The 23,880-nt window shown below is 42.2% G+C and overlaps 2 non-coding genes across 2 annotated transcripts; both read left to right on the top strand.

The window, feature by feature from the left end:
- Positions 1–5,800: 5,800 nt before the first annotated feature.
- Positions 5,801–5,907, top strand: LOC141634635 (small nucleolar RNA R71). The gene has a single exon (XR_012539361.1). It is a non-coding gene; the product is annotated as a small nucleolar RNA R71 (small nucleolar RNA).
- A 13,959-nt stretch (positions 5,908–19,866) lies between these two features.
- On the top strand, positions 19,867–19,973 carry LOC141637105 (small nucleolar RNA R71). The gene has a single exon (XR_012541667.1). It is a non-coding gene; the product is annotated as a small nucleolar RNA R71 (small nucleolar RNA).
- Positions 19,974–23,880: the final 3,907 nt, after the last annotated feature.

Below are 23,880 nucleotides of genomic sequence, written 5' to 3'. Positions count from 1 at the left end.
ACATGCGTACTCTAGAGGTTCTTACCCAAAATGACAATGAAGGATTCACCGACTTCCTAAGTAGGTGGAGGAAGACTAGCACTCAACTAGTGGAACGCCCGGACGAGGCCACTCTTGTGGAGAAGTTTGTGGATAATCTCAAGCCCATCTATGCCAATCATTTGAGATACCAAAACATCAAGACTTTCAAAGACTTAACCGTACTAGGGACAAGAATTGAGGATGACATCCGTAAAGGACTCTTGTCCAAAACGGTAGGTCGAGGATACCAAGGGCCCACATGTCGTTCATACAGTTCTACTAGTAAGACCGATGAAGTTAACCTTCTCGAGCCATCCAAGAAAACCACCCCACCAAGGAAATTCACAAACCTTGGGGACACTTACTCCAACGCTCTAAAGAGGTTAATGAAGCAAGGTAAACTCCAACCCATTGGACGTACTCCCGAACCCGAAAGGAAGTCCAAGTTTTGGGACGAGAACTCATACTGTGAATACCATAGGGGCAAGGGGCACGACACAGAAAAATGCTGAAAAACGTGCTTTGATACGTGCATTTTATATAGTCTTTTTAGCCTATTTTATGCACGTATTTCTATGCTTTTATCGTGGTTTTACGCTACGAAATGCCCCGAGTATGCTACTTTGGTGTATTTTGTCTTAATTGCAGGAATGAACCAGAAAGTAGCGAAATCAAGTCATTTACCGTCCGTTCTGCATGCATTTGGAGGAAGAGTAGATTTGGAGCGGAAATATAGCTGTTTTGGGATGCGTGAAGGTGTTTCAGGAGCTAAAAGGACAAATCAAAGTCAACTAACGAGAATGATGAGCTGCTGAAGTCAAGACCCACTCGATCGAGTGATTTATTAGTCGATCGAGTGGTTTAGGAGTCAATAATCAGTCGATCGAGTAAGACTAAGTAGTCGATCGACCAGTTTTTCTTATGCACTCACTCGATCGAGCACTTTACCTTTCGATCGAGCTGTTTTCTGGCTGAGTTTGCTCGATCGAGTGATTTCTTTACTCGATCGAGTGGGCTATGCTGACGGGTTGGGCTTTTAAGCTCTAATTCCGTCATTAGGTTTAATCCTATTCCTATTTTCTTATAAATAGGAGTAAAGGTTGTCATTTGTAATCATCCAAGGATCATGTTGCTCTTCCCCTTTTCTCTATACACTGTTACTTTTATTCCTGTTCATTTCCGGATCTCTTTAATTCAGTAATTCTTTCTTCCTTTCTCTCTTTTTATTTAATGGTTATTAATTCAGTAATTGATTTAACTAGGCAAAGGACAAGATGGATCAAGGAGTCCTTGCCTAGCTAGATGTAGGAGAGGTGGATATTGAGCCAAATACGCATTTTTCCGATCTTCATAGGCTTGCTTGTGCATTGCTTGCATGAGAAGAGTCACATAGTCTTTCCCAATTTCAATTCCTTCCGGCTTGAACTCTTCATACTTAAAGGGGTAAGGTGGTATGACAATGGAAGAGGAGGGGGTTTCAAGATCACCCTTTTGTTGTTGAATGATATACTCGGCTTTTTCGGAAAGGGGAAGTAGATAATTGGTCCGGTGGACGCTTAGGCGGCAAATCTTCGAGGGCAAGGTGAACGATCTAGCTTCACTAGTTAGCCATCCATATTTAGTGTCAAGGGGGTTATGGGCAACCCACTTGAACTTGTGAATCATAATATGCATATCAATAAGATGGCCACCTTCCTTTGCTTTGTACTTCTTATCCTTATTGAAATTAGGATCAAAGTGCTTAGCTAGGACCGTGACTAGGCCGCCATTGACAATAACGGTCGTGCCCTTCTTCCCATTATCAACATTAAGCCATCTTTCTACCAAGAGCCTCAAAGAATTGTAAGGCTTGGTATGAATTCTTCCGATATTCAAAGCCGATTCAAGGAGAATAAAATCAAGTCTTGTGAAATGATTGGTGTCTTTCCTAGCAATTATGGTATTTCCCACAACCTTGTGCCATACTCTTATGCCCGGATGATGGACCAAAAGAGCACGACATGCATGAAAATCCTCAAATTTCTTCCCGGAGATTGCCTCCCAAAGAGGCTCGGGGTCATACTTTCCATAATGCTTAAGATAACTCGATTCATCACTAAGACCCAAAATTTCACCTAATTCCGTAAAGGTAATGCGTCTACTAACATTAGCTAGACGAAACTCGATATTTTCTCTATTCTCAACTTTGGTGACTTTCAAAGAACTTAAAAATTCCAAGACAAGGGAGGGGTATGTCAATTCCTTTGTTTCAAACAATTTCTTCAACCCCATGGCTTTGAAAAAGGCTTTTGTTTGTTCAAGAACACCCAATTTTTCCAAGGCATCTTTACATATGAATTTGGTGGATTGAATAGATTTCATAGCAAACTTGACTAAGGTATTTCTATGGGTATCGGAAATAAAAGTTACCTCCGGATAATGCAAAAGTTGATTAATTATCGGAGTAGAAGATGTTGATGGTCCCATAGAAGGTTGTTGTTGTTGTTGCACTTCCAAGTTTGGTGTTGCCACCACCATAGCCAAAGCTTTCTTTGTTTGAAGAGCCTTTTGCCTTTGTGAGAGTGCCTTAGCCTTTGATGCCTTTGTTGCCTTTGTTGCACCCTTAGTCCTTGCCATTGATGAGCTTAACCAAGAAAAGAGTGAAAAATCTTCAATTTGTAGTATGCCCAAATCGATTTGAAGGTGAAAGGCTTTGCCTTTATGAAAACAAAAATCGACTCAAAGGTTGAAGATTTTGTTCTTGGTTTTGATTTTTGTTGAAGAAGGAGTGATTAAATTGTTGTTGGAAGGATGGTTTGATTTGATTTTGGTGAATGTTGTTGATGGTTTTTGTTTTTATGATGGAGAGGATGAGGGTTTTGATGTTGTGGGTAGTGTTTATGAATGAATGAATGAATGAAGGTGGGAGGGGTTATAAAGAGACCGAAAATTTCAAAACTGCAGGGGCAATCCGTGCGGATTAGGCTCAATCCGTGCGGATTCTGCTTCTTCTACCTTTGCAAAAACTCGCCTAAAGACGGGCGGATTTGGTACAATCCGCTCAGATTTGCTGAACACGGGACGGGCGAATTTCTTCAAAGACGGACGGATTTCTGTCCAGAGAAATTTGCTTGTTTTCCTCAGCTGCAAAGACGGGCGTCTTTCTCACAAGACTGACGGATTCCTCAGGACGGGCGGATTTTCAGAAATCCGCTCGGATTCTTTAACAGTCAAGAAAATTTCAAAATTCAGCTTAGTTCAAGACGGGCGTCTTTTCTGCAGGACGCTCGGATTGCATGAGACGGGCGGATTCTTGGGAATCCGCTCGGATTCTTCCCCTATGTACACGGATTCAGTTCCACCCGTGCACAGCGCATTCCCTTTATCATTCTTCCATTCTTTCTTCAAGTCTTGTGTTCTTCATTGTGGGGGCACTACTAAGGCATGAATAGCCTAGGCAATTGCCATCCCCACACTAAGGTAAAGCACTACACATCAATTGAAATTGTTAGTCCCTCCCTCACTTCTCTCTTACATGACAATTATTTTGATCAAAGTAACTAAAAATCCAAAGATGACAAAAAATGCAATACAAGAATTGAAATGTAAGTTAGGGAGTTAGAAATATTTACAAGTGGTGGTTTAGGGAGGACTCCACCAAACTCTCATTCTTGATGAGATGTAAAGGGGGCATGTTCAAGGTGTTGTTGATGTTGCTGAACACCTTGAATAAGTAATCAAAAGCTTGTTCATTATTATGGTAGAGGTCCTCAATAGACCGTGGCCCTTGTTGTTGATCATGATCGATGGCATGTCCAATGTAGGGATTAAAAATCCCTTCAAATTCGTCGTCCCAAAGACCACAAACTTCATTGAGTTGATCATTGAAAATCTCTTGCTTAGATGGAGACAACTCTCCCAATTTCTTCTCTTGGCCAATGAGGCCATCCTCTTCTTCCTTGGTTGATTTTGATGAGCTTTGCAAGCTCTCCTTGTTACTATTCACTTGCTCTTTGAATGGAGCATCTTCAACTTTCTTCTTCCATTGGAGTTCCGATTTCTTCCTTTCATCTTTTCGGCTATAATGATCAATCATGAAACATGGCTCATGCAAACGAGGAGCTCTCATAGTCTTGTCAAGATTGAAAGTTATGCTTTCATCTCCCACTTCTAGAGTGAGCTCTCCATGTTTCACATCAATCACCGCACCGGCGGTGTGTAGGAAAGGTCTTCCTAGGATGATTGGAATGTTGGAATCTTCCTCCATATCAACAATGACAAAGTCCACCGGGATGAAAAACTTCCCACCCGCACGGGGACATCTTCCCATATCCCTAACGGTGTCTTCGTCGATCTATCGGCCATTTGGAGTGTGATGTTGGTGCATTTAAGCTCTCCCATCCCCAACCTTTTACTCACCGATTACGGCATGACACTCACACTAGCCCCTAGATCACATAAGGCTTTGTTGATCGTCGTGTCGCCAATGGTACACGGTATTGAGAAGCTTCCCGGATCCTTTAACTTTGGAGGTGAACTCCCTTGAAGTATTGCACTACTCACCTTAGTGAAGGCGATAGTCTCAAGTTTCCGGATTGACTTCTTCTTTGTGAGGATATCTTTCATGTACTTCGCATAGGCCGGAACGTGATTGATTAATTCCGTGAAAGGAATTGAGACTTCTAAATTCTTCACAATTTCCATGAACTTTCCAAGTTGATCATCAAATTTGGGCTTGGCTTGACGACTTGGAAAAGGAAGTCTAATCACAATGGGCTCCTTATCTTTGGCCTTGTCTTCATTTTTCTTTGAACTTTCTTCTTTTGACGATTCTCCTTCTTTGGAGTTTTGCACAATTTCTTCCTTTTCACTAGCTTCCACAACTTCATCCTCAACTTGCTTCTTCGGTGCTTCATACCTTGTACCACTTTTCAAGTGAATGGCACTAACCGTTTCATGTCTAGGGGGATTACTTTGAGGTGGTAATTGCCCCTTTTGTCTTTGTGAGCTTGAAGATGCTAGTTGAGTCAATTGTGTTTCCAACATCTTGGTGTGAGCTAGAATGTTGTTGATGGTGGTTTCTTTTGCTTGGCTATCTTTTTGCATTTGGGTGAAAAATTCTTGTTGATTCTTTTGCATTTGGAGGACCGCTTTTTGGACATCAAAACCTTGGTCATTTTGGTGATTGTATGGATTTTGATTTTGGTAACCTTGGTTTTAATTGTAAAAGGGTCTTTGATTTTGGTTTCTCATGGGTGGTGGAGTGTATGTTGTTTGAGGGTTTTGAACATTTTGGCTTTTGTATGAGAGATTTGGATGGAACTTGGTGTTTTCATTGTAAAAATTGGAATAAGGGGTACCACTCTTGTAAGCTTGGAAAGCATTAACTTGTTCGGTTGTTCCCCTACACTCACTTTGGTCATGTCCCAAAGTTCCATAATTCTCACATATCCCACTTGGGATTGATGAGGATGCCGTCATGGCATTGACATGATGCTTCGATGATTTTGAGTTTTCCTCAAGTCTAGCCATAGCTTGTTCAAACTTCAAGTTGATTGTATCGATGTGGGAGCTTAGTTGGGCACCTAATTGAGTAACGGCGTCCACTTCATACTTTCCTCCTCTAGTAGCCTTTCGAGGCCTACTATATTGTGAATTGTGGATTGCCATGTCTTCAATTGTGCTCCAAGTTTGGTTGTCATCAACCTCGGTGAACATTCCATTTGATCCCATATTGAGAATGTTCCTAGAATCTTCATATAAACCATTCCAAACTTGTTGTACCAAAAACCATTCGCTAAGTCCATGGTGAGGACATGAGCGACAAATACCTTTAAACCGCTCCCAAGCTTCATACAAAGACTCTTCATCCCTTTGCTTAAAACCTGTAATTTGAGCTCTTAGCATGTTGGTCTTTTCCGGTGGGTAGAATTTTTTGTAGAAAGCTAGGGCTAACTTCTTCCAAGAATCTATTCCAAGGGTGGCCTTATCAAGGCCCTTCAACCATTGCTTTGCGGTGCCGATTAAGGAAAAAGGAAATAAGACCCATCTAATTTGGTCTTGAGTCACGCCTTTGAGAGACAAAGATCACAATAATCGCAAAAGGTTTCCATATGAGAATGAGGGTCCTCACTAGGCATCCCCCCAAATTGGCTCCTCTCAACTAGTTGGATGAAGGCGGACTTGGCAATAAAATTTCCGGTGAGATGTTGCGGTGTAGGAGTACCATTTGGTAGATTCTCCTCGGTGGGTACGGAGTGTGACGAGAATTTTGGCATTGTAGGTGGATTTTGTGGGGTATTGTGTAATGGGTTTTCTTCTCCTTCTATTGAGAAAGGATTGACAAACTCACTAGTGGGTTGAACAACTTCACGAACACCTCTCAAATTCCTCCTAACAAGTCTCCTATTGTTCGTCAAGGTTCTTTCGATTTCACGGTCAAAAGGTAACAAATCACTTTGTAACCTTCTAGACATGCAAAATATCAAACAACTCAAAAACAATTAGAACAAACCTTGAGGAGTTTTACTTCCTCAAGGTGAAGAAAGACACAACTAATAACAATAAAAAGAAATCTAAATCAAACAAACACCGTCCCCGGTAACGGCGCCATTTTTGATGCGATCCCGCTAAGTGTTCACAAATTAAGATGTGGTCGTTGGTCACGGTCGAATCAAAACACAATTTATAGCTTAACAAGCAACTCTACAATTAGTAAAGAGGCAAGTAAAGGTCGGATCCCAAGGGACGGGAGTTGAAATGAGATTTCTATTGTAACTAGTGGTGTCTAAGGGGTGTCACAAATTGGGTTGATGAAGAAGGTTACTAAACTAGAATAACAATGAAAATAAACAAGCAAGATGAATAAAAAGGGGTGTAAACAATTGATTAAAGGCACTAGGGTGTCATGGGATCATAGGGGAATCATGGGATATGATCATACAAACATGTTCTCAAATTACAAGCAAGCAATTATTGTTGTGGTGGATTGAGTTGGGTTATATCTTACAATCCTAGGAAAGTTTGGGTCCCGGAGCCGAATCGATTAGATTGTACAACACCTACAAGTCGACTTAATCTTCCCTACTCAACAACATGCATGGTCTAATGAGACTCGAGTTGGGTTATGTCTTACAAGTCTCATTGAAAAGATAGGAGATGATAGTAAATGCAAGGATTCATAGGCTTAGCATTTCATCAAATATAACATGTGCATGAGTTGAGATCAAAACAAGCAAGCAAATAAAACATGAAAGCATATTAATTTAAGCAAGAATCATTCCCCATGTTGGTTTCCCCTAATCACCCATTAACACTAGCTAAGAGACTACTCACTCATTATCATGTTGATCATGCTAGCAAGGTTGTCAATCATACTAACAATATGAAACATGATGAATAAATGAAAGTAATTAACAATAATTAAAAAGGGATTAAGAGATTATACCTACTAATGATTCCAATAATAAAGCAAGAATAATTGAAGTACTTGAATGCTAGATTGAGAGGTTGTCAATCTCCCAATAATAACCCAAATAATCTTCAATTACCCAAAATAAAGGATGAACAAAAGAGAGATTAAAGAACTAAAACTTGGATTAAAACTTGATTAATACTTGATTACAATATTGAAGAGAGATTTGATTGATATTAACTACACTAATTATTGATAAGAAGAACATGCTCCTCTAATTAGCCTAATGGGGTATTTATAGTGAAAATTAGGGAGGATGCATTAGGGTTAACTAAGGGCTAAACTAGTAATTACACTTTTTAAGTTGAGCAAGGAGGACCCGGTATTTTCTGAGAGAAGGGCTTCTCTTTTCGTAGCTTGAAGAAAGACAACCCGTGCTGTGAAGAAATCCGGGCGGAATAAGGTCGGGACGGCCGGATTTGGGCGGTGGAATCCGAGCGGATTCTGTGGAATCCGGACGGATTATTGAGGGGGAATCCGAGCGGATTCAGGTATGGGACGCTCGGATTGTGCAGAGGTTGGACGGGCGGATTGTTGACAATCCGCTCGGATTGTCAGTCAGCATAGTAACTTCTTCTTTTCTTCCCTTTTCTTCATAAATTCCTTGGGGATTTCCTTGGGGACTCAAGGATCTTTCCTCAACATTGCTCTTCTACTATGATATGTACAAAGGCCTTCTAATCTTGTCTCTCCTTGATGCTTGGTCATTGAATTCGATCAATTTAGTCTCGTTTTGCCATGAAAATGCAAGATTCTTACTCCTTTCCTAACAAGGGATCAAAATCTCAAAGAATATGCAAAACAAAGAACTAAAGATAAGAAATGACCCAAATAAGCACTAAAAAGCATGGAAACAAGGCTAATTCGGGGGCTAAATATGCGCCAATTATGGTCACATCAGACGCACAAACAATAGATACTTGGTCATTTCCAGACGAGGATATACTCCATACTGATGTAGACTCCTGGGACCTGTACTTTGATGGAGCATCAAACTTAAGAGGATTCGGAATAGGAGTGTTGCTCATTTCTCCTGAAGGTGAGCATACACCAATTGCTGTCAAACTCGACTTCGAGGTGACAAACAATGCTGCAGAATACGAAGCTTGTCTCATTGGACTACAAGCGGCAGTAAGCTTAGGCATTAAAAACCTCCGAGTACATGGGGATTCATCGCTAATCATTAACCAAGTTACAGGATCTTGAAAAATCCGAAGCGAAAGCCTCACACCTTATCAGGCTAGGATAGACCAAGTCGCTCAATGCTTTGATCACGTAACCTACCTACACCTACCTCGGGAGGAAAATCAATTTGCAGACGCTCTTGCGAAACTTGCATCATTGATTAATATGCCAGATCACATGGTGGAAATGCCTTTGTGCATCGAACGACGGTCAGAGCCGGCTTACGTCCACCAAATCACCGATGAAGAGGAAATCGCGCAGGAACCCTGGTTCCAAGCAATCCTGAATTTTAAGCTTAATGGTACCTATCCACCGGATATGGACAAGAGGGGACAACGTGCTATACGCCTACTAGCTTCCCAATACATTCTCATGCAAGGAGAATTATACAAAAGAACACCTCTTGGTGTAGTCCTACGTTGCCTTTATCATTCACAGGCACGAAAGGTGATGGAAGAAGTCCACGACGGAGAATGCGGTCCTCACATGAGTGGACCCATGATGGCAAAGAAAATCACACGTTTGGGATATTATTGGACCACAATGGAATCCAATTGCATCAAATACGTAAGACATTGCCACAACTGCCAAATCTTCGGGAATGTAAAATATGTCCCTCCTTCATTGCTCTATACAATGACATCCCCTTGGCCATTTTCTGCATGGGGAATTGACATAATCGGGAAGATAACCCCAGCCGGAACAGGAGGTCACTGTTTCACTCTAGTAGCGATTGACTATTTCACCAAATGGGTAGAAGCGGCTTCCTACACTGGTCTTATGGCTAAAAATGTGGCAAAATTCATACAAAACAACATCATCTGTCGATATGGTTGCCCACATGAGATCTTTAGCGATAACGGATCACATTTCCAAGCTGAAACCGAGCAATTGCTAGCCAAATACAAGATTAAGCATCACCACTCTTCGCCCTATAGACCACAGACTAACGGCGCGGTAGAGGCGGCAAACAAGAATGTTGTCACAATCCTCAAGAAAATGATTGACAACTATAGAGATTGGCCAAGCAAGACACCCTTTGCCTTATGGGGGTATCGTACATCTGTCAGGACGCCCACTGGGGCTACTCCTTTCTATTTGACCTATGGCATGGAAGCTGTACAACCAGTCGAGCTAGAAATACCATCCTTGCGTATTTTACTAGAAAGTTAAATCCCGGAAGCCGATTGGAAGAGGGATAGATATGAAGAACTCATCCTCCTGGATGAACGTAGGCTGCGCGCCTTGCATAATGTCCAAACATATCAAACACGTATCAAACGAGCTTTCAACAAAAGGGTTAGGCCAAGGAACATCAAAGAAGGAGACTTAGTGCTTAAATCGGTTAGAGCTCTCTTACCTGTTGACCCACGGGGACAATTCAAACCTAATTGGGCTGGACCATTTCTAGTCAAATCCATACTCCCAGGGGGTGCGGTTAGGATCACAGACCTAGATGGGAATGAGTTTTCAAACCCAACAAACCTTGACCAACTGAAACGATACTATGCCTAGAATAGGAATGAAAACGCGCCTCGCGTAAACCCACGTGTCGCTCTTGTGGCACTAAATAAACGGCCCCTGGCCAAGCTGAAATAAAGCTAAATGTCACTGTGCTCTTGCATTTTGACAAATTTGTCATCCTCATATCATCAAACAAACTAAATTCGCACCTTCAGAGTAAGCAAAAGCTCATGCTTCTTTTCTAAGTTCATTACAAGCTCTTGCTTCGAACAATTATTCTTTTACATTTACTTGAACTACGCGCAAGGGTTTGATTTCGCTTTTTTAAGTGAATACGTAGGCAATCCTTCACGGGATTCAACCCATTATACCTAAAATGTAAATAGAAGGACATTTGCATTGCATTTGAAATTCGACAAGAATAATAAATAGAAAATCACGACGGTTCCATAACCACTTAACCTTTTTATTTCATTCATTTTCTTCTAATAATAATACGCTACATAATAAAAAAATATAATAGGCTAGGATTCTAAAAATCCCTCCTTTTTATTACAACAGAAATAATAATAATAATAATCAAATAATAATAAAGAGACTTGGGCTACTCCTCCATCTTCCTCTTGCCCTTGTCATTCCTGTCATATTTCTTATCACGACCTCGAGCCGGACGCTCTTGCGCCACTTCAGACCTAATCACCAACGGCCTTTCCCGATTCTAGCTTTTCCATTCTTGCCAATCACCATTTCCGCGACAGGAGCAGTCTTTGGTTTCTTCGAAGGATGAATGACTTGAAACCCGGCTTCTTCTTCTCCCTCTGCCAGATGCTTCTCTTTCTCTTTCTCTCCCTCGCGCACCTTGTAGTCGATGGGCTCGCGCTCTTCCGGAGTTGTAGCCTTTCTCCACCTCAGATAAGAATCCGACACCCATAAAGCATTGGCGGAGAAATTCAAGAACCACATGTTTCTTTGGGCCCATTTGATAGCCCACTCTCTTCGGCTCTCTGTAGTAAGCGCCATAGCAGTCTGCGGGACGGTATCAAGCCTCGGGATCGTCTTTTTCAGCCCAACTTGCCTCATCAGCCTTGACCTCATCGCGATCGAGCGGGCATGATAGGAAAGTGCATGAACTGGGGGCTCGATCAATCGGAGCCGCTCCATAAGCCAAACCTACCAAAAGCAGGTATTAGACATCGAAAAAAAAAAACAAAACAAAAACAAAACGAAAAAAAAAGAAACGAAAAAAAAAAAAAAAAAAAAGAAACGAAAAAAAAAACGAAAAAGAAAAAGGTGTCTTTTATCTGCAAGATGACGGGACTCCTCAAGAACGGCAGATCACGGTTGGATTTCCTATTATCCAAACCCAATATAATCTCTCCTAAGCATAAGCAAGCTGGGCTCCTACGCAGCTCCATCTGCTCAAAAAGGCCCAGAAGTCGGGGATCACCTCTCAAGTCTTCATCAACATGCCCTTGGAAGACATACACATGCAACAAGCAAAAGCCAAATGCCCTCCGCCTAGCAACATGAGAAACGGTGGGGTCGGCCCTATTGATGAATCGATCTATGAAGTCCAACATTCTCACACCTTTTGAGGTAACTAGACGGTCCACCTCAAGTCTAGTAAATCCGAGCAAGTCTCTAAATTTGCTTTTGTACCCTTGAGAAGTGGAAGGAATGGCAGGCAAATGTTCGGGGTCCCATCCACCAATAGCAGCAATCTCTTCAGGAAAGGGGAAAATGTCACCTCCAGGGAACGCAAAAACATTGTAATTTGGGTCCCAATAGTCAAGGCAAGCATCCAAGAACGGTTTCACAACCTTGATGAGTTTCAAACTCAACAACGATCCAAAGTTATAAGAACCCATATCATGCTTCTCCATATTTGAAAACTCGTTGGTCCATTCCTTCAAGCGGATCTCTAAAGTATTCATGATGAGAAAATTTATTTTAAAGGGTTTTGTGTAATTAGACGAAGAATAGACGGAAGATTTGTGTGAATAAAAGCTCCATCGACGCTTCTATTTATACTAATTGCTGTTTCCAAAAATCCGTCAGAACGGAACAACCTAGGAACAGGCGCAGCACCTGCTGCGCCTCTTCAAAGGGACGCAGCTCATGCTGCGCCTCTTCCCGAGCTTCACTTCTGTGATTTTCCGCGTTGGATCTTTCCTAATTCCATAACGAATATTTTCCTATTCCTACAGGTTATTATTTTGGTAAATACGGGAAATTACCATGTTTCAGGTTTCCTAAATTCGCGGGCACGCATTTCGAGGCGACATCGACATTTCTGCCATTATATTACGCTTGTATATTTTCATTTTAGGAAATAAATTTCATTTTCATTTTAGGAAATAACTTTCATTTTAAATTTCAACTTGTAAATATTAATTTCTATTCTTTAATTTCATTTCTAAACTTATAGATTTCTTTTTTTTCTTTTTTTAGGGGTAACCCTCCCTACCGTCCTGGTCGATTCCGAAAAATTTTTGCATTTTTGCATTTTTCGCGTTCTTTTGAGTCTCTCATTTTGCGCTAATTAAGGCCATATGTATATAAAAATGTATGCTTTGCGTGTTTTTTCTATGTAAATTTCGGCAAAGATGACGGCGTAAAAACCGTCATCTACCAAACCTGTTCGAAACTAACCTACGTACACAAGCAACACAACCCAAAAAGGCACTCAGGCCATCGTATATATACCAAACGGAGGAAATGTACAAACTGGGGGCTCGAGCCCCAAACAAAGTCCAAAAATGTTCAAAATGATAGTCCCAATGTACAAATGTACAAGACACAGCCAACAAACAAAAAAGCTACACAAAAGTACTACTAGGCGCCCTCCAACTCTGCAACTCTCGCCAAGAGAGCGGCGATCTCGGCATCCCGAACCTCGAGCTCCCTCAACACGCGAGCTGTCTCCTCCCGAGACTGGGTCAACTCTCGCTCCAACTCGCGGTCACCCTGTAAACAAGAAAATTGGCTCATGTCAATCAATTCAAGCAAAATCAGAAAATCAAACAAAAAGAAAAATAAAAAAGGAAATAGGTGTAAGGTTCATACCTGACGACCTCGACCGCCGACAAGTGCCTCGACGACAGTAGCTCGCAGCCGGTTGGCCACCCTCCACAACGCCACAAACCGAGACGGCGCAACCTGCATTTTCAAAAAGAAATTCTCAACAATTAAACAAATTCAATCAAATGTGTTCTTACACAAAGGATATACAGATTAGAGGCTCACCCTCCGAATCGATGTCGCCAATCGTCCGTGCCGATCCGTCACGGCAACGTCAAAGTCACGCAGCTCGGAGATCGTCGTCCTCCCGGTCGCGTCAGTGTACTCGAGGGTCTCGGGGTACTCTGGGGGCTCGATGCCCGCCGCCTCGGCCTCCTACAAAGACAAATGGTTCTCATCAATCGATGATCTTTCATCATGATTCTCAAAAATCAAATCAAAAGGAAAAATAAAAGATACTCACCAACACCGCGCACGCCGCCTCTCCGTAAGGAACGCCGAGTAGTCCTCGCCAGAAGAAGAAGGTCGTCACCACGGCACCGCCAAGTCCGCCTCCCTCTCGGCCTCGAAGGTTCCCTAAACATCGTCCTGGGAGGATCGACGGAACCGTCAACACGCCCGCGAGCGCCGACAAGCCAAGCGCTCGCCCAAGTACCACACAGACCCATCGACGTCCTCAACAAAGCGAGCGGCCCGTGCTCCTAGGCCGAAGGACCTCAGCCACGAAAGGAGGCGCTCCAGCGTACTCCGCCCAAGGTCGGGGCACCCACTGAGACAAGATAAAAACGATCATTCCTACGATCAATTAAAAGCAAATATAAGGAGCAAAAGCAAATATAAGTGGGATACTCACGCTACTCAGCTGAAGAGCGTTCATGTCCCGCTGGTAGACGTTGTGAGAAGAACGCTTGCTCTTCGTCCGACACATCACCCAATCCTCACCACGGATAGGCCCTCTCCAACGGCTCCGTCCTCTTGGGCGCGAGACTCGGGAAGTAGGAGTACACCCACACCTGCAAAAGCAAAATAATCAATGACGATCTTTCGTAATAAAGAAAGGAATTTACTTTGGTCTAAAGGTAGGTTCATACCTCCAAAGAGTAGTCCGGTCCGACAAAGACCAGAGAAGTCCCCTTCTCCATTAACTCCGGACGAACCATGGCCCTCATGAAACGGATGAGGACCGCGAAACCAGCAGTGACCCAGTCCCAACGTCCTAGGGAACTCAGGTCAGAAAGGAAGGGAAGAAGCTTCGTCGACAGCCTCTCGCCCCTGTCTCCGAGGTAAATCGAAGACGAAAACCACGGAGCCACGACGAGCCCTCTGCACCAGACAGGAGGAGGAGCCATCTCCCTCCCATCAATCGTCACTGCGCCGGGGTCTTCCCGCAAAGTAGTCTCGAACGTAAGAACGGGTATCAAACCCGAAGATCAGAATAGACCTTCGGCGACAAGTTCCGCCGATCAATCTCCCTCGCCTCGGCCGAGTCCGCCCTCATGGCGCCTCTCGCCACACCACCTCCTCGGTCCCGCACGGCAGGCCAGAAATCATGCCGTAATCCTCCAAAGTGACTCCCACCTCACCAAAAGGCATGTGAAACGTGGAAGTCGTATCCCAGAATCGGTCCAAGAAAGCACGGACCAGGCTAAGGTTAGCCCGCAACTTCCTCTTCGCGATATCCCTCCAGACCTGAACCAAAGGACCGAACGCTCCACGCTCGATCATGGCCCTCTCCTCCGCCGACAGCCGCTCGTAGTGCTCCATCGCTGTGGTGTAAGACAGGTGACCCTCTGCAGCCCACACCAGGTGCCTGCTCTCCCAAGTCTCAGCCCACACAGGAGCTCCTCTCAGCTGACGACCTCCTCGTCCGAAGTTGGCCCGTCTCGGGGCCTCCTCCTCCTCAACGGCCTCCTCCTCGTGAAGCTCGTCCCCAGCAGCCATCACCGCAGCGGTGAAGGCCTGCTCTAAAGCCTCCTCGACAGTAGCAGTGTCGATCTCCATGGGAGCTCTCCCAGAAGTAGAAGCCTCATCACCTGCAACATTAAAGCAAATCCAGGCCGCGTCACATGACGACAAGCCTTGGTTAAGGGATTTTCGAGCCTTCGGAAGCCCTGAAACCGCTCTCTTTTCGCCATCCTTGGCCATATTCCCACCAACCCGATCACTCATGTGATAAATTGGGACAAGTCAAGCCTAATTCGAAGCCTAGTTCCGGGTTCAAGTCGAAAATTCGGCAGCATTTCGCTATAATGGCGATTATGCCCTAGAAAAGCGTCCGGAAAAAGCTGTCACAAACCAAAATTCCGAGATGGTAGAAAGTTTACCCATCATTCAAGGATCCCAAATATCAAGTTTCATTACAAATGGGCAATCCTGAGACTATTTTCGAAGCAGTTTACGGTTCAAATTTGAAACTGTCTCAAATTTCACTCAAAGGCTCAAAACTTGATGAAAATTCGAAACAAATACATGGTTGTGTTCCTAGCACTACCTACTATCCATTTCTAATGTCAATTTGACAAAGCAAATTCATTTGGGGGAAAAGCCCCAAATTTTCGAGCAAATGGGTCACAAACCCTAGATTTTTCGGCTCAAAATTGGACAAATGTAGAAGATTAATGCAAGATTGAGACACATACCTCGATTAGTCATCTTTAATACAAGCTTTTGAATCAAACCTTGGCGGAAATGGTGAAGATTTGAGAGAGAAATGAGAGATTTATGTTTCGAATAAAAATGAATAAAGCCTCCTGATTTTCGCGTTTTTACGCAGAAAGCCAATTTGGGGAATAGACGCAAGGGGCCAAGGCGCTTCCAAGAGACGCAGCTCTTGCTGCGCCTCTTCCTTTTGTTCCCTCCATACGGATTTTCAAAAATCCGTTATGAATTCGTTATTTGTGGGCCCATCTTTGGTGCGCCTCTTCCCCGATGTTATTTTCATTCTTTTGGTCCGTTTGACGATTTTCTTTCGTTCCGGCCCGCGTTCTCAAAATCGCAGCAGACTGTTGCGTATTATTTATTCCTTCCAAGACCTTCTGCTTTTCGCAACGAGCATTTATTCCTTCACAGAATTCGACACACCTTCATTATGTCTCCAGCGAGAGTAAGCGGATATACTTTCCCTCTCATGACAAGAAGAATCAATTCCCAATCGTGTCTCTAGCGAGAGTAAGCGCGGACGTCTCTCTCTCAAGACGTAAGGATTGACAATCTACCTAAGCAGATTTTCTCCCAGCAGTTCCCGCCTGTGTCCTGCTACTCGCAATTATTTCTCGAAGACTACCCAAGCAGTTTTCTCTCAGCAGCTCCCACCTGTGTCCTGCTACTCACAATGTTTCTTGTTTCTTGTTTCCCCGCAGAGTGCGACAAAGGTGTCATTTTTTTTGCTTTTTTTTTTAAATAGTTTTGTTGTTTTTTTTTGTGAATTGTTTTTGTTTGGTTGGGTTTTGGCGGGATTGCCCTTGTTCTGCTTTGCAGGTTTCTTTTTTTGGATTTGTCCAATTTACGCCATCGTAATGCTGAAATTTCGGTTGACGTCCTTTGTTTGCCTTTGGTTGCTGGGGATCATTCGGGGCCTATGGGGTCCATTGTGAAGGCCTTGGAGGAGGAGGATGATCCCGGAGGAGCGAAAGTGACCGAGGAGGCTGCTGGAGCCGAGGTGGCGGTAGAGGATGCTTCCGTAGAGAAGGGGAGGCGGCTGACGTGGCCGACATCTCCTTTTCATTGTGGCTCATAGACAGGATGGCCAATGATTGGGGGTCAACACCGGGGTGGTGCGCTGCATCATGGTTCTTGGCCTTCTTATCATCCAGTCTGCCACATACTATCTTCTTTTTTGTCGTGGAGCAGGAACGAGGTATTACCGTCATGGTAACCACCTATGTTTTCGTTGTTTCTCCTCTGTTCTCTGTGTTACTCCTATTCTTTTCCGTTTGGAAGGATAGGGAGTGCTTAGTTCGGTAGGTGCGGGTAGCCCCCAGTTTGTTGTCTTAGGCCAGTGTCTGTATGATAAATGTCTGTACTGGATCCTAATTGTATGGTCAGTCGTTTGTATCAAACGTGTGCCGATGTGTTTTGCGTGAGGCGGTTTGTATATATGTAATTTTGGATTGTGGTTCATCTTGTGATTTTTTGGCTCTTTTGGGTTGTGTTTTGGGGGAGCGCTGCCAGCTGTCAATTATCCTTTTTGCTTCGCACTAGTTCCTGCATCGTTAGTGTAGAAAACAGGCAACAGGTAGCACGCAAACACGTAACAAGCATTTGAAAACAAAGTTAACCACAGTGATTCGCAGTTAGAATTGAATTTTGGAATTTGAAAAGAATTTTGAAAATTCCGCGACAAGTCGTCAAGTTTGGACTTCAAAAGGAAATGATTTGAAAATTGAGCAATTAACTCGTGTCTTGAATTAAATTGCATCGAAATTATTGAAATTGATCTGTGACTCGATAAAAAAATTCGAACTTAAACCGTCGGGGATGAATTTTAGTAAAGAAATTTACGAGTATATTTGATTTGATTTTTGTGACGTCAAGACTCGAATTTGTGAGTGCTAGAATTTTTGAGGAAAACTGATGTCGTGTTATCAGTTTTCAATTTTTTTTTTTTGCTAGGAAAATTGCGAAAAAGCGAAAAAAATATCGGAATTTTGATTGACATGGAAGCGATCTGTCGCGGATTAGGGCGACTAGCCCTTTCCCCTTAAAAAAAAACAAAGAAAGAAAAATCTGTATGTTTAAAGCTGCGTCATGGAAATCGTGTCGGATTTCGTAAAACGCGAAAGCAAGGAAATGTGAGTGTGAGGAAACACAAAATGTCTTGGACCATCCCGAAGAGGCGCGGGCATTCCGGCGGGAGGTTTGAAGTGTCAGGAGAAAACACAACTTGAAAGGGACAAGTCAAAGCGAGAATCCTGAAAGGGGCCTAAAGAGGTGCGAGCTATTGGGCGATAGAAGCCGACTCTCCCTTTTTTTCTGAAAAACGCGCTGATTGTTTTGTATAAATAGTGATGTTTGTGCTTCATTGTTTCGTCATCCAAAACACAAAAAACATCTCTACAAAACCTCTTCTTCTTCTTCCACAAATATATTTCATGGATGCTTTTGACAATGCGTTGCTAAATGGTGCCGGGATTTGGCGCCTCATGAAAAGTATCAACTCATTTGCATGGGAGTTGGTCAATTGTTGGTGCTTCGTCAATTCAAGGTGCAATCCTCATTCCTCGAAGCATGTTCTCGGTTTTGGGATTCGAAACACCATGTTTTCGTTTTCCCGAAAACTGAAATTTGTCCACTAGCCGAAGAAGTTGGAGCCGTTGGTGGGTGGTCGGGTTGTATTCCGGTGCTTCCTCCGACTCGGTTATGCTATAAGGATAAATTCCGTTTAATGTTGGGCTTGTCGACGAGTCAAGTCAACTTCCTTCTTCCCCACATGGTGTGGATATGTTGGCTCTTATCAACATCTTTTCAAACCGATTAGATGCCAATGTTTCGGAGGTGGCTAGGAGAAGGGCTCTTTCCTTTTGCCTTGTCCATGTATACCTCGTTGTTGATGCTTTGAAGAAGGAGGGGCCAAAATGCTATGGTAGTAGCTTTGCTTCTATCAAGGCCTATTGGGCCCAAACATTGGCGGAGGAGGGTGGTCCTCACATCCGTTGGGTGGTACCATGGTGGAACTTGAGGTCCTTCACGGGGTTACCCGCTTCGGGTGCTAGTCCTCGTTCTTTGATGGTGGTGGGTCTGAAGGTTGCTTCCTTCATTTATCCCGAAAAGCTCATGAGGCAAATGGGGCGTCACTAGCTTCCACAACTTCATCCTCAACTTGCTTCTTCGGTGCTTCATACCTTATACCACTTCTCAAGTGAATGGCACTAACCGTTTCATATCTTGGGGGATTACTTTGAGGTGGTAATTGCCCCTTTTGTCTTTGTGAGCTTGAAGATGCTAGTTGAGTCAATTGGGTTTCCAACATTTTGGTGTGAGCTAGGATGTTGTTGATGGTGGTTTCCTTTGCTTGACTATCCTTTTGCATTTGAGTGAAAAACTCTTGTTGATTCTTTTGCATTTGAAGGACCGCTTTTTGAACATCAAAACCTTGGTCATTTTGTTGATTGTATGGAGATTGATTTTGGTAACCTTGGTTTTGGTTGTAAAAGGGTCTTTGATTTTGGTTTCTCATGGGAGGTGGGGTGTATGTTGTTTGAGGGTTTTGAACATTTTGGCTTTTGTATGAGAGATTTGGATGGAATTTGGTGTTTTCATTGTAATAGTTGGAATAAGGGGTACCACTCTTGTATGCTTGGAAAGCATTCACTTGTTCATTTGTTCCCCTACATTCACTTGGGTCATGTCCCAAAGTTCCACAATTCTCACATATCCCACTTGGGATTGATGAAGATGCTGTCATGGCATTAACATGATGCTTTGGTGATTTTGAGGCTTCTTCAAGTCTAGCCATAGCCTTTTCAAACTTCAAATTGATGGTATCAATGTGAGCACTAAGTTGAGCACCCAATTAAGTAACGGAGTCCACTTCATGCTTTCCTCCTCTAGTAGCCTTGCGAGGTCTACTATATTGTGAGATATGGATCGCCATTTCCTCAATTTTGTTCCAAGTTTGATTGTCATCAACTTCGGTGAACATTCCATTTGATCCCATGTTGAGAATGTTCCTTGAATATTCATATAGACCGTTCCAAAATTGTTGTACCAAGAACCACTCGCTAAGTCCATGGTGAGGACATGAGCGACAAATTCCTTTGAACCGCTCCCAAGCTTCATACAAAGATTCTTCATCCCTTTGCTTAAAACCCGTAATTTGAGCTCTTAGCATGTTAGTCTTTTCCGGTGGGTAGAACTTTTTGTAGAAAGCTAGAGCTAACTTTTTCCAAGAATCAATTCCGAGAGTGGCCTTATCAAGGCTCTTCAACCATTGTTTCGTGGTGCCAATTAGAGAAAAAGGAAATAAGACCCATCGAATTTGGTCTTGAGTTACACCGGTTTGAGAAATCGCATCACAATAATCGCAAAAAGCCTCCATATAAGAGTGAGGGTCTTCACTAGGCATCCCCCCAAATTGGCTTCTTTCGACTAATTTGATAAATGCGGATTTGGCAATGAAATTTCCGGTTAGATGTTGTGGTGTGGGAGTACCATTGGGTAGGTTCTCCTCGGTGGGTACGGAATGTGATGAAAACTTAGGCGTGTTGGGTTCTCCTCACCTTCTCTTGCAAAAGGGTTGATGAACTCAATAGTTGGTTGAATATCTACAACCTCACCAGTACCTCTCAAATTTCTCCTAGCAAATCTTCTATTGGTTGTCAAAGTTCTTTTAATTTCACGATCAAAAGGTAACAAGTCACCTTGTCACCATCTAGACATGCAAAATATCAAACAACTCGAAAATAATTAAAACAAACCTTGAGGAGTTTAACTTCCCCAAGGCAAAGAAAGACACAACTAATAACAATATAAGAAAATATAAATCAAGTTAACACCTAGACCAAAACACAATTTATAGCTTCACAAACAACCCTACAATTAGTAAAGAGGCAAGTAAAGGTCGGATCCCAAGGGACGGGAATTGAAATGAGATTTCTATTGCAACTAGTGGTGTCTTAGGGGTGTCACAATTTGGGTTGATGTAGAAGGTCACTAAACTAAATAGTAATGAAAGTAAACAAGCAAGATGAATTGAAAGGGGTTGTAAACAATTGATAAAAAGCACTAGGGTATCACGGGGTCATAGGGGATTCATGGGAATTGATCATACAAACATGTTCTCAAATTATAAGCAAGCAATTATTGTTGTGATGGATTGAGTTGGGTTATATCTTACAATCCTAGGAAAGTTTGGGTCCCGGAGCCGAATGGATTAGATTGTACAACACCTATAAGTCGACTTAGTCTTCCCTACTCAACAACATGCATGGTCTAATGAGACTCGAGTTGGTTTATGTCTTACAAGTCTCATTGAAAAGATAGGTGATGGGTAAAAAATGCAAGGATTCATAGGCTCGCATTTCATCAAACATAACATGTGCATGAGTTGAGATCATAACAAGCAAGCAAATAAACCATGAAAGCATATTAATTTAAGTATGAATCATTCCCCATGTTGGTTTCCCCTAATTACCCATTAACCCTAGCTATGGAATTACTCACTCATTATCATGTTGAACATGCTATCAAGGTTGTCAATCATATCAACAAAGTGAAACTTGATGAACAAATGAAAGTAATTAGCAATAATTAAAAAGGGATTAAGATAATTATACCTACTAATGATTCCAATAATAAAGCAAAGAATAAGAGAAGTACTTGATGCTTGATTGAGAGGTTTCAATCTCCCAATAATAACCCAAATAATCCTCAATTACCCAAAATAAAGGATGAACAAAAGAGAGATTAAGGAAATAAAACTTGTATTAATTGTTGATTACAATATTAAAGAGAGATTTGATTGATATTAACTATACTAGAGATTGCTAAGAAGAACATGCTCTTCTAATTAGACTAATGGGGTATTTATAGTGGGGATTAGGTGTAGGAATTAGGGTTAACTAACGGCTTAAATAACGATTAAGTCCCTACTTAGGGAAACGCCGGTATTTTTGGAAGGATGGGCATCTTTCTTGAAGCTTGAAGAAACGAAATTGTGCTGCCTTGGAATCCGTGCGTCTTAGGCACGGGACGGCCGGATTCGTGTGTTGCTGCCCGGGCGTCTTTGGGAGAAGACGGGCGTCTTCTGGGGTTGCTGCCCGGGCGTCTTGTAAGGAAGACACACGGATTGTGGCTTGGTGGACAGGCGTCTTCTTGGGAAGACGCACGGATTGTCATGCAGCGTGCTTTCTTCTTCTTTTCTTCCCTTTTCTTCATGAAATCCTTGGGGTTTCCTCGGGGATGCAAGGATATTTTCTCATCATTGTGAAGGAAAAGAAGATCTATATACTCAACATATTCATATATGTTTTAATTTAATTTGTCATAAAATTAACAAGTGATCTTATGCATGCAAACAATATAAAATATAGAGAAGAAATCATCATCTTACATTGGATGTTTCGGTTTTGTGGGCACAAGTGAGTTCACCTACTCACTTGTTCTTGAGCTTCCAAATATTGGATGAACAAGGTTCAAATTAGAACCTCTCCCAAAAGCATATACCCAAGATAACCCCTTAATAGATTAATATTATTACATCTAGAATAATAATAATCTAACTAAAATTGACCCAAAATAATTATTTTGTACTCCATAATTTCGGTATATAGAGGAAGGATTTTTGGAGTTTTTATCTCTCTAATTTCATAAGATGTAGAGGGCATTTTTTCTTTTATTTCTTACACTAGAAAATATTATGCAAAAGTATGAATAATAAGATAGAGAAAAAACTCTCTCTTTTGCTCTTGGAAAACCGGTGGGAAGGAGAGGAGGGAGCCAATGCATGGTGAAGTTTTTCTATCCAAGAAAACATAGGCTTGCATGGCTATGGCCAGGTGTAATTATATTGTTTTCCACTCAAAATACAACATAATTTAAACACCATTCTCCCTCCTTATTTTCGGTCCAAATGAGATAAAATGGATTCCATTTTATCTTTGTCAATTTGTCATATGTCACATGTCACATAAAATTGTTATGTATTTTAAACATTAAAAATCAATGTATTAATAAAATACGTCATATACAAAATCGACCTAGTAATTCATAATTACTTGTACCAAAAATTTTACCAATTTATAAATCACAACATCTTGTATTTATAATAATTTATTCATTCAAATGCAATTGTTTCCTTAAACAATAATTTCATCTAAGTAATGAAACAATTCGATTACTTAGACCGTATCTTATTTAATCAAATTTCAATGAGACACGTAAATATTACTTCCAAAATCGTCCGTCAATTTTAAGTAATTTAATTAACCCGTATCGTCATACGATCAATTAAATAATCAATTAAGAGTGTTACCCTTTAGGTATGACCTAAGGGGATCAACTGATCACCACCGTCGCACGACAGTAATGTCAAACTCTAGTCAGGCAATCATTACCGATAAGTGTGGACCAGTTGACTATAAAATATTACATCCCACATGTATTCTTAAAATGAGATTTAATAATGATATTTAAATCATGTGATCGCACTATTGTTGAGGACACATTTCCCAACAATCTCCCACTTGTCCTCGACAAGTGTGCGTCACCAATTCTCTTGTCCTATTACTATCTCCCACTCAATGCAAGGTGTCTTTCGGGTCGTACTTGCAAGTGATCATATCGAGAGTGGTTTCCTCGATCTGGAGAACAACTGATTGACCGGATTCATCAATCATAGATACCTTCCGAGCGTGGCCACGCATTTCCAGTTCATTACTCCTCGAGTGGCCCTGAGATATTGTTTTAACCCTGACAAGGGGATGGACAATTCCTATCGCACTCATTCCCTTCGACTAACCACAGCCATCATAACCCAAAATATGCCCATTTGACCCCATTTACGAAGGTCGTAGTAACACAAATCAAAGTTAATCTGAAACTGTGCCATCTTAGGCGAACAGTGTTTAGTCAAAAGAATCGACTCATTAGAATACTATAGCAGCTCTCGCCACGACCAGGCTATATAAATTGCCAGAACTCTATAAGCGGTCATAAGGCCCGACAAAGTGTTCCTAACAGTCTGCCTATGTGATCGACTAGTCATCTCACATGACTCTATGGCACTTGAACTTGCCATC

Source organism: Silene latifolia, chromosome Y (assembly GCF_048544455.1).
Source record: "Silene latifolia isolate original U9 population chromosome Y, ASM4854445v1, whole genome shotgun sequence".
In the NCBI taxonomy this organism is placed as follows: domain Eukaryota; kingdom Viridiplantae; phylum Streptophyta; class Magnoliopsida; order Caryophyllales; family Caryophyllaceae; genus Silene; species Silene latifolia.
The sequence above is the reverse complement of the archived record's forward strand: the minus strand, read 5'-3'. Positions and strand labels throughout refer to the sequence as shown.